We start from the raw sequence: 11,906 nt of genomic DNA, 5'->3' as shown, positions 1-11,906 counted from the left end.
TGCGTGCTGTCGGTGGTATACAGTTGTCCTAGATGCCAAGCTGGTGAGAGTCAGTGCTGGTAACAGGCACCTTTTTGTAGAAAACAATGGTGTAGGCACTTCTGTGTTCAAGGGAGGGAAAGCTGGCAAGAGTCAATGGTCACCTTGCTTTGCTAGGTGGATGGGGGTAGCCAAGACCAACCCCAGGTTTGATGATTCATTAGGAGGACTCATGGCTTTGGTTTATTTTGGGCAAAGAACCCAGCAAAGTCAGCAGAGGCGCATGGGGAGAGGTCTAGGGGCCCCAGGCGCCAGCTCCCCAGAACACCTCTCAGTGGAGCCACTCAGGATGCCTGTCACCCCCCAGCACTGGTGACATGTTCCCGGACAGCAAAGCTCCTTAGAGACTCGGGGCCATGGATCCTACTGGGGGCTGGTTGTGGGGGGTGTTCCCTAGGTGGCACGCGGCCAAATCCCAGACGCCCAGAAGGAAAGCTGGTGTTTAGCATAAGCCAGTGACCAATGGTGGTGGGAAGCCCCCCCGAAATCTACGTTCCCAGGTGCTGGCCGGGGCCGCCTTCCTGGGAGGGAGTCCGCCTGCACACTGGGTTACTCAGTTTTGCTTGGTTCTTTTAAGGATATTGAAGAAGGAGGAAGTTACAGCTTATGTAAGTTGTTTTATCTGTGGATTTTATTTGTGCTGTTCTGTGTAGAAGCAAAATGTGGTTACTTTTTCTGTTAGAGCTGGGTACGGGATGATTCCCTAACATAGAGTTAATTAACTTAGTCATTTATTGAGTACTTTGTACCAGTTTCTGTTTTAGGCTCAGGAAATAGAGCATTGAGCAAGACAAATATTCATCTCTGAACCTACAGTGTGGAGCGGTGGAAATTTATTTCTTTAAAGGGATATATTAAAGCTAGGCATCTAGATCCCTTTCCTAAGGGTGTGTCCGCACATACACGCCAAGTGATGGGCATCACTGAACTCACCGTGACTCATAATGGGCATGGTTTATATTTATTTAATAAACATTTGCTGAGCACCTACCGTCTGAAAAAAAGCCTCATATGTACTACGTGTTGACGGTAAAAGTTTAAATTCTTGCTCTGCCATTCCCTAGTTTAACAACTTCCTACACATTCTTTACCTCTCCACCTGAGTCTCTCGTCTATACAATAGGTGTATTACCTACTGCATAGATGGGACACAGGAAGTAAAGAAGCTGAAGTGTAGTGTCTGGCCCAGTGCCTGCAGTTACAGAGCATCTAGTGAATTCCTGCTGTTGTTGTTGCCTTAGAAAGTTGCTCTAAAGTTCTGAGCGTACAGGTGGGGAAATAGAAACAAGGGCCGTATTATCTGAACGTGATACGTAAAAGTTAAAGATGGTCTAAGACTCCAGTTGTGATGTAAATCATCCCTAAAAAGAGCAGGTTTGGGGATATTAACCGGCTGGTAGTCTGTGGTCCTTTATGAACCGGGACCCCTGGAGGATGAAAGCTGTGAATCCTAGCTTCTGTGACTTTCTTGGCACCTGGAGGGCAGGTGAGTGAAAGAATGTCCTGCCCAGAAGAAACACACACACAATTTTGCTTCCAGTTTCAGGGGGTTTGGGTCCATCCTTGGTCTAGAGACTTGGACCTGGTCCTTGCTCCTGGCCCAGGAGAAGTAAACAGGAAACTTTCCAGGGAGTGCAACTGGGCTTAGTGGGCCACTGAAGGGGGGCTGGCCGCTGTAGATGAGGCCTTAGTGAAGAGCGTCCGGGTTTGGCTGCTGGTCCCGGCTGTCGTGTAGTCGCTGCCGTTGACGGCAGCACGGGCCTGGTTAGAGAACCGAGCTGAGGCTGGCACTGTAAACGTGGAACCTTTTGCAAAAGAGCCTTCCGTATCGAGATCCTGGGGCAGCGGCCGGCCGAGCGCCCCAGGTCGCCTGGAGTGAGGCCCCTGGGGCTGAGTGCTAAGAGTTTGTCTTCTCCGTTTCCCTTTTCTGTGCCTATGGGCATTTCCATCTTGTGTATTTCGTAATTTGGTCAAGTTCCTTATTTTCCTTGTATATTTAGTTGCCTTTGAAAGCGATCCCTGTGTGCAGTTTGTGCTGATTGGATCATTTCTGGTTATTTATAGTGTGGTTACTCTTTAACATTATTTTTTAGCGATAGACTTGGTTTATTGTAAAAAAATAAAGCTTTTCTATTTAAAACAATGATTTAATGGTTGGCTGTGTGTACGTAATAGTGGTAAACTATTATTTCTCTGATTCATTCAAATATGATGAAGGTGTTTACAGCAATAAAAAAACGTAACTGTCACTATCTCTACTCACAGATTAAATAGGTTAAAAACTTCCGGACAATAATTTTTGTGTGTCTTAGGCTTCCTGAATCTTTGTGAAATTTAGTTACATTGAAGTTGTAGATTGTTTCTGGGTCGGATTACAAGACCCATCAGGAAACAGGCTGAAGTGACGTCAGTAGCAACTTGGGGGGGAATTAGAATGTAGGTAGCTTAAACCCTTGTGTCCTTCCTGTTTCCTTAGTGACTTTCCCCCTCTTCCTTGCATGAACATTTTGAAAGATGTGATACCCAAAAGTCTTCCGTGATTTTCCTAAATTATTTCAGTACACATGTCATGCCACAGGTCTGTTCCGACTCTAACCAGGCTTGTGTCCCAGACACTGGGGGCACCTTGAATAAGACAGAGACCCCGTGGGCTGGAGGGAAGCGGCTAAGAGGTCGAGGGTGAATGGACCACCTCCATCCCGGTGTGGGGTCTGGTTGACATGCTGCAAAGATGGCTCTCCCTGCTGCACAGCAGGGAGACTGGACTCCAGGAGGAGAGGTTGGGGGTGGGCAGGAGTGGAGACACAGACCCTGGTCAGAGGCCGCAGCCGCTCTGCTGTGACTGGCCAGGGCCCGCGGTGCTGGATGTAGGGCTGCTGGGCAGAGGAAGTGGGGATCACGGTGGGGCGTCTGGCTGGAGCAGGTGGGCGGGTGGCGCCGTTTCCTGAGATGGGAAGACGTGTGGACGAGCAGGATGGGGTGGGGCGGAATCCACGTTCTGTGTCCGACGGGCTAGGTTTTCAGTGCCCAGGAGGCGTCAGGTGGAGAAGTTGAGAATGAGTAAACGAGTCTGCAAGCAGGTGGTTCTCTTTGTTTTATTTTTCTAATGAGCACAGAGTTCACTGAACACCTGCCCTCCCCTCACCTAGTGTGAGCCGTCAACATTTCCCATGTTTAACACACACGTGCACGCGCACAGCACAATTTCAAAGACAATGACAGATGTCATGACCCGTCACCTCTAAATATTTACGCCTGCGTCGCCCACGTAACGCCAGTGCCGTATTCACACCTCACAAGGTCGATAGTCATTGTCTTATACCATCTACTACCCAGTCCGTATTCCCATGTCCCCCAGATGTTCTAAAGGTGACTTTTATGGCTGCGTGTTTTTCCAAACCAGCACCCAGCCATGCTCCTGTGTTGCCTTCAGTGACGTTTTTCTGTCTCTAAGCTATAGCAGTCCTTCCTACCCCACAGTTTCTATTACGGCACTGAGATTTTGAAGAGATCGGGCCAGACAGGTGCCTGTAGAACCCTGGATTTAGATGATTCGTTGTATTTATTTATGGTAATTAAAAATTTTTATATAATTTTAAACTTGCAGGAAAATTGCAAGATGAGTGCTAAGAGCTCCTTGTGTGCCCACCCAGGTTTACCCAGAACCCCCAGTTGTTCACATTTTGCCCCATTTGTTCTGTCTCTCGCAGTCTCAACCATTTGATGGTAAACTGTGGGCACCATGCCCCTTGATACCCAAACACTTCAGTCTGTGATTTTAAAGACTATTGCATTATCTTACATAACCAGAATACAATGGCCCAAATCAGGACACTTAACATTGCTGTAATACTCTTATCTAATTCAAATTTTGCCTCATGTCCCAATAACACCCTCTACACCATTTTCCCCCGTCCAGCCCCACTGCAGGATCACTGGTGACACAGTTGTTGTGAGGTGACATTTTGGGGTCATGACCTTGAACCCTAGCCAGGCTCTGGGGCTGTGGGGCAGTCTCTCACTCTGTGCTCCCCTCTCCTGTGTCGTGTCACCATCACAGTCATTGGGCAGGACGGTGGCGCTGCCCCCCTGCTTTGTCTTCCCTCCTCCACCTGAAGACGGGCTGGGGGCCGCCCCGCACCCACTTGTCCTTGCGTATCATCCTGAGTTATCAGGTGCCGCTGTACTGTTACTTCTCCCTTTTCTGGGCAGTGGAATTTTGTCCTTTTTATTTTAAATTTATTTTATTGAAGTATAGTTGATTTACAATGTTGTGTTAATTTCTGCTGTACAGCCAAGTGACTCAGTTGTGTATATATGTATATACACGTATGTATATATACAAACACACGTATATATATATATATATATATATATATACACACATACATTCTTTTTCATATTCTTTTCCATTATGGTTTATCACAGGATACTGAATATAGTTCCCTGTGCTATACAGGGAACTGTAACCCTATATAGGGTTAGGACCTTGTTTATCCGTCCTATATGTAATAGTTTGCATCTGCTAACCCCAAGCTCTCGCTCCATCGATCCCCCCCACCCCCTTGACAACCACCAGTCTGTTCTCTATGTCTGTGAGTCTGTTTCTGTTTTGCAGATAAGACTGTTCTTTGTAAGAAGAGCATTTTGTCTATTTCTCCCATTTATCACATTCTGATCAGTGCAGATGGTAGTTTTTAAAAGCTTGTTGAGACTTCCATTGTGACCTCTTATGTGGTCAATTTTTTTAAATACTGTGTTTATTTGGAAAGGATGTGCATTCTCTGTTTGGCGAATTCTGTATGTTTATTAGGTTGAGGTTACGAATTGTGGTTCAGGCCTTTCCTGTCCTCTCTTGTCTGTCAGACCTGTGGTTCTGAGAGCCCCCGTGGCATCTCCCGCCGTGGCTGGCCTTGTCCCATGTCTGTTGGGCTCTCAGCGTGGCTGAGTGTCGGGGGCACATCCTCCCACCTGGGCCCCGAGGTTTGTCACCCCGCTTGGTTTCATTAACCCTTTTCCTTTAAGTCTCTCGTCTCTCTGTACAGATGACACCAGTTTTCTTCCTCTTCCTGACTTCCTGGTATAATTTCTTGACATGTAATTGGAACAGTCTTTCTTTTTTCCTACTAAAAATAGTTTTTATTATTGACCTTCTCCTATTTACAAATTTAATGTGAATATCCAACTTTGACCAGAGGTCATCTCAGGATGTCTGATGAGTTGTGAAAATCCCTTCAAACTCAGCTATTTCGCTTACGTTTCGTTGAAATAGACGCTACTTGAGAGAGCAGAGTAACAATTACTAGCTTCCCTTTGAGGCAGTCAAGGGCGGGAGGTGTCCACTTGTCTCCCTCTTTCACGGTCACCCCAAGTTCCCATGAACTGAGTCCCAGGGACCTCGTGAGAGTCTAGATTGAGCTACACCTTAACCCCACTGCTGGCAGGGTCCTCAGCTAAGGAGGGCTACCCCTGGAGGGCTACACCAGAACCACTTGGAGCCACGTTTAGAGTTTGAAAAAAACATGTTTTATATTTTCTTCACATTTTATTTATGAAATAAGTCCCACTAAAGCCAGATCATTCTCACGTTTCATGTCTAAATAAAAGAGGGCTCAAAAACTGTTATCTGCAAGGAATCCGCCCAAATCAAGAAACACAGAAGACAATGTAGGTGCCAAAGGTCTTTATTTCCAATAAGCGAAAAACCAAGTCGCATATAATCTTGATTTTATTTTATTTTTTAAACATTGTAAATTTCACCATACTGCGTGATTTTGCTGCTCAAAGTGGGGTCAACTGATCAGCTGCACACACGTCAGCTGGGGCCTCCTTAGAAAGGTGGCATTCCGGGTCCCACCTAGGCCTGCTGAATTAGAATCTGCTTTTAAACAAGATCCCCAGGGCGAGCCTGTGCACATTACGGTCTGTGTTGATGTCACGCTGAGAATCTTCTCAAAGATTTTATCGATATCATCCTATATATTTAGTAGTTGTATAATTTTCTTTTTAAATGTAGGTATTTCGATGATCTGAAACTAATTTTTATGTTAGGTGTGAGAAAAAGTGCTCTTTTTTCCCCCCCACACCTGATACCTTTTCTTGAGTAAGTGGTCCATCATTATCCTACTGGGGACATATTAAGTCGACAAAAAGAAAAGGAAATGTATATATATTTTGTCTTTTTCCTTTTTTTAAAAACAGTTTTTTGGCTGTGCCACGTGGCATGTGAGATCTTCGTTCCCCTACCAGGGATTGAACCTGCACCCCCTGCAGTGGAAGCACGGAGTCTTAACCACTGGTCCTCCAGGGAAGTGCAGGATGATCTTACATTGTTCAAAGAAAAGAGACTGCAGAAGAAATGAATAGCACTCCATAGATGTCTGAGCTCTGACAGAATGAGCGATTCAGAGCCTGATGGAAGAAAACTGTGCCTAAATCACAGGCCTTTCTTTAAAGCACGTGGTTCCCATACAGAAAACAGCCACTGGTTGAGATGGGGGTAAGGGTGAGAGGTGGGTACAGTCATCATTTTGAGCCTGCAAAACTAATTCTTCTAAAGACCACGTATTCTATGATACCATTTATAGGACGTACCCAGGGTCGGCAAACCCGTAGGGACAAAAAGAAGGTTAGTGTTTAGGGAGTGCTAATGGGTATGGGATTCTTTGGGGTGATGAAAATGTTCGAAAACTGGTTGCGGTGATGGCATGTGAACCCACTACCACTGAAGAGCGCACTTTAAAAGGATGAACCCACATGGCACGTGCATTCCAGCTCATCAGTGGCCAGTGTTTGTCCAGTGCATTGATTACACGAGCCCTGCCGGTTGTAGGAGGAACCGTGCACCACGTGTATTGATTTACCTGCCTGAGTTTTCACCTACGTACAGCCTGCCTTGTCACACCTGTATTTGGGGCCGCTGTCTCACCTGTCTACTGTTCGGGCTTACTGCAGGCCTCGTGTCCCGAGAAGGGGGGGACCGCAGGGCACCCCGTGGATACGTGGACTGGTGGTGAAGCGTTACCTAGAGAGGTGTCTCTTGCATGCGCCCTGATACCCGGCCAGGCCCCGGGCGGCCCCGCGGACACTCGACCCAGGTGTGTCTGACCCTCGGACACTGGACTCGGGCGTTTGGCCCCTTGGACATTGGGATCCGGGCGGCCCGGCCCTGCGGACACTCGACCCGGGTGGTCTGGGCCCTCAGGCACTGGACTTGGACGGCCTGGACCCGCGCGCCGCGCCCCCGCCACCAGAACCCCGCGTCCCCAACATGGGCGCGCAGCTCGGGACGGGGCGCCGCGGCGGGGGCGGGGCGGGCGGGCGGTGGGTGTGGCCCGCCCTCGGGGTGGGACCTCCGGGCGGGGCGGGGCGGGGCGGGGCGGGGCCGGGGAGGGTCCGCCATTGCGGGCGGGCGGCGCAGGCCCGCCGCGGCCGTCGGTTTCTGTGTACCCGACCGCCCGGCCTGGCGCAGCAGGCCCGCCCGCGCGCCACACGCCTTTGGCGCAGGCATGTCGGGCCCCGGGCAGCAGGAGCCGCCGCAGGCGGGCGGGCCGGCGGGCCCCGAGGGCGCGGATGCGGCGCTCGGCGAGGCGGGGCTGAGTTTCAGGACCAGCGAGCTGAGCCTTGTGGAGATGACGGAGATCGAGTACATGCAGCTGCAGCACATCGTCTACTCGCACATGGAGGCGGCGGCGTCCGACGGCGAGCTCGAGACGCGCGTCAACTCTTGCTTCCTGGCGGCGGCGGCGTCGGGCGCAGCGGCGGGGGGCTTCGCTGCGGCCGTGGGCGCGGCGGCGGGGTCGCGCCGCCCGTGTACCCGGTGCTGTGCCGCCTGCGCTGGCCTATGGTGGCTTCGCGGGCGCCAACCAGTGCCTGGGCCACATCGACTTCCAGGAGCTGCGCATGCTGCTGCTGAGCGAGGCGGGCGCGCCCCGCGCCGCCGAGAAGACGCCGGGCGCCGACGGACCGGGCGCCGGCGCACCCCGGTCCAAGGCGCCCGACGGCGCCGGCAAGGAGAACGTGGAGGGCGCGACCGAGGTGCGGGCCAAGTGGGCGGTGCGCGTCCGCCTGGAGGACGGCTTCAACAGCATAGCAGCCGAGCCCCCGCCAGCCCCGCGCGGTGCGGATCCCCCCGAGCCTGACATGGCGCTCAACAAGTGGGTGCATCCCCCAGGGAGCGGGCCCGGCTGGATCAGGGTGTAGACCAGGGTCCTGTGCAGAGAAGCAGCAGGCTGTGTGCGGGTATAGACCAGGGTCCTTGCAGAGAAGCAGCATCGTGGGTCTGGGTGTAGACCAGGGTCCTCAGCAGAGGCCACCGGCCTGTATCCGGGTGGAACCAGAGGCCTCTGCAGGGAGGCAGTAGCCTGGGTCCGGGTGTAGACCAGGGTCCTGTGCAGAGAAGCACCAGCCTCGGTCTGGATGTAGACCCGGGTTTTCTGCAGAGGCCAGCGGCCTCACTGCAGCTTGCATCTTAACAGGGAGCAGACCTCAGTGGGTGTGGAGGCTGAGCTGCAAGTTTGTGTGCTCTGTGCAGGCACAGCAAGCAGATATTAAGTACACAGCCTGCAGCATTACCTTTGCGGTGTGCGCTCTGCGTCTGCATGTGGAAGAGAGATGAGTTGAGGTAAGTGCACACATGTTCCTGAGGAACAAAGGTTTTGTCCCCAAATCACCCACCTAAATGTCAGGAGAGACCTCTGCTTCCCCCTCTGTTGACTCAGGTTGAGGCTGACCTGATCTTGCACAGATGCATCCCCTGGGAGGACAGACGTCATGTTGTGAGTCTTTGAGTGTAAAATGCAGCTTCATCCTTCAGCCAGACTGCCAGCCCATAAGTGATCTCGCAGCAACAACTATCGGAGAGGAGTAGCCTGTCTGCTAGGGTGTCTCCTCAGCTTTCTGTCTGTCCCCACCCTGTAGTTTTCCCCATTTTGCCCATAGTCGTCAGAGTTTGGAGGATGGCCAAAAAAAAACAGAGATTGGTGTCAGAAGTGTAATGGGAAGGGAGGTGTAACTAAAAGATGACACACAGCCACACCTTCCAATGTGAGGAAGAAAGTTTGAACTTGTCCCCTCCGACACTAGCTGATAATTGTTTTGTAGAGATTTCCATGATGGGGGGCATTCATGGTAACAGATTCGAGTTCCTATCCAGAAAATCAAATGTTAGCCATTAGAGTGTGATAGTGATTGTGGTGTTTCAGGAAACTTACCTGCCACATACTCTTCATGTGTTTCTGGGTTTCTTTTGTCTTGGCAGTTTGGTAACTCTTATTCGCCATCCATCCGAATTAATGAGTGTTCCACTTCATCAGCAACAAAACAAATGTAGAACATGAGTGAAAAATAAAACAGCTGCTGCAACTACTGCTCTTCAATTTACATACCCTCTGTTTACTGCAAATAGTTGCTCTACTAGTGGAAATTCTAATCTTTCACAAACACAGGTAGGGAAAATGATTTGCGAAGCTTTGCTCTTTTGTGTTAAATGGATAAATTGTATTTTAGTTAGGTCCCAAGGCTGTTTTTGTCTTTCACTGAGCTCGATAACTTGTTAAAATCGAGAGTATTTATGTGGTTCGGGGATATTTAAAAATCCTTAGTGCACCTAAAGTTCTTCAAGTTCATGTGAATAACTTTGACGTTACTTCTATTAAAGTGCGTTTTATTTGTGCGTAGAGAGGAGATTGTCACCTGTTGATAACGTTCCTGTTGCTTCATTGTTTTCCAGAGTTGTAGTAACTCACGTTCTGTACTTGAAGCTACCAAGCATCAGGATGTTGGATTGCCGAGAGCATTTTCTTTCTGTCATCAGAGGTAAATTGAATCCACTAAACAGACTTTGGGTAGTAGAAACAAAGCTTTGCCTGAGCAGGTTCGGATTAAAGTAGGAGGTAAGCGATAAAACAGAAGCTGGCAGGTGCTTTCTCCTCCTGCCTGATGTCTCTGCCCCCCTTTTTTTTTTTGTCCACGGGTCGGGGAGGGGAGAGAGGTGGTTTATAAACAAATGAAAGGATCTCGGAAGCCTGCTTGCATCTTAGGAATCCTTCTGTCCCTCTGCCCAGTCACCTCACTTGGAACATCCTTGCGAATTTTGAACATCACATTTATACTTGGCCTGGAAACGTTGAGTTTAGGGGCTGCTTTTTCTTAACAGTAACCTCCTTAAACAGAAACATGATAGACTTAGGTACATTTTCGTTACTGACAGCAAATTTAGGTGTTTTTTTTTTTTTCTCTTATTTCATACTTCATGAGTGAGGCAGGAGTCTGAAATCCGCTCAGAGCTTTAGGGGACCATCTGCAGGTGGGCAAAGGATTGAGTTGGGAGCAAGAGGCCATAAGGTGATACAGAAAGTCTTAGAAAGAAAGAAACTTCTGAAGGCAAACTTTGCTTACCCCTGACGTTAACCCTCAATCCGTTTTTCCTGGAAAACATTCTTTTTCGAGTTATCCAACAATAACACAGCTTACACTAAGCTTTTCAAGAGCTGATAAAGACAGGGTAGGGATGGAGCTCTCCTTCTTTCTCCCACGCCAGTGATTAATTTTCCATTGTTCTTATGACATTGCTCGTGAAAGTATATGTTAGCATTTGTAAGGTATAAAGGTTAAAATTAAAATAGTCCCTGTACTGACTACTCAGCTGAAGAACCAAAATATTACCAATACTTGTGAATTCCTCTCTATGTCTTTTGCAAAGTTATCACCATTCTGAAATGTGTGTTAAGTGATTCTTTCATCGTAGAGGGTTTGGCTTTGTACAGTACCTCGGGAATGCACATCACCACAGGTACTTCTTAGACGCCTGCTGTACTGTGATAGAAATTTGACATATTTCTGTAGCACAGGTCAAAGCTATGACGTGATGACTCCTTTTGTGGGGGGAATCTCACTTGTAAGGTGAGGGCGTGTTTAATCCTAAACTACTTAGGTTCTGTCCTCTTCTGAGCATTGCAGTTAGAAAATCAGTTGTCATCTTAGAATAATTGCATATCAAGAAAATCTTTTGGAGAAAATATTTCTAGGTTTGTTTTTTTTTTCCCCTTCTGAATATCAGAAAAATCAAACAACTTCTTGGTTTTTTAATTCATAGATGACAGTTAAAATGGCTCTTGATTTAAAAGGGGGACTTTTGATTGTATTGCTGTATAAGTTGTATTGATTACATAATACCTGGGGTGTTTTTTTTTTGCGGTACGTGGGCCTCTCACTGTTGTGGCCTCTCCCGTTGCGGAACACAGGCTCCGGACGCGCAGGCTCAGTGGCCATGGCTCACGGGCCCAGCCGCTCCGCGGCACGTGGGATCTTCCCGGACCGCGGCATGAACCCGTGTCCCCTGCATCAGCAGGCGGACTCTCAGCCACTGCGCCACCAGGAAAGCCCTCTGGGGTGTTTTAATTTAGTTTATGTTCCGTTGTATAGTTTGAAACCTAGAGCCTTGTGCCGGATGTTTCTATGGAATTTTGAAGTGCTTCTTGTTTGGTTCTGTGTGCTCCTTACCCATTGATGTTTATATCTTGGATCGAAAATACCAAAAAATATATTCAGCATTCACGAGGGTAAGTTTAGAAGAATCAAAAAATTAAAATACCACTTTTTCCTTCTTTTGCAAAGAAGAAGCGCTATGTAAACAAGCAATAAATAAGAGGAGTCGGGGTAGGATACGTCAGTTGGACACAAACATAGAACGAAGAACCCTTGGAGAGCTCCGGAATGTGGGTGAAGGCTCCACAGCAGCGCAGGGTGCTTGGCCGTCGGTGGAGTCGCCCCAGGCCGCCCTCGGGGAGCAGAGGCAGAGCGGGCCCCCACGGGGCAGGTCCCAGCGGAGGGAGAGGGACAACCGCATGGAAAGAGATAGAAGGTAA

General features: G+C 49.0%; 1 pseudogene across 1 annotated transcript; it reads left to right on the top strand.

The window, feature by feature from the left end:
• Window positions 1-7,547: 7,547 nt before the first annotated feature.
• Window positions 7,548-11,906, top strand: LOC307053676 (transcription factor-like 5 protein; annotated as a pseudogene). Its single transcript has 4 exons — window positions 7,548-8,195; window positions 9,299-9,485; window positions 9,770-9,932; window positions 11,656-11,906. The product of its transcript is annotated as a transcription factor-like 5 protein (transcript).

The sequence above is a fragment of the Hyperoodon ampullatus genome, assembly GCF_949752795.1.
Source record: "Hyperoodon ampullatus genome assembly, chromosome: 5".
In the NCBI taxonomy this organism is placed as follows: domain Eukaryota; kingdom Metazoa; phylum Chordata; class Mammalia; order Artiodactyla; family Ziphiidae; genus Hyperoodon; species Hyperoodon ampullatus.
Note: the sequence above shows the minus strand (reverse complement) of the source record. Positions and strands in the feature narration are given on the sequence as shown.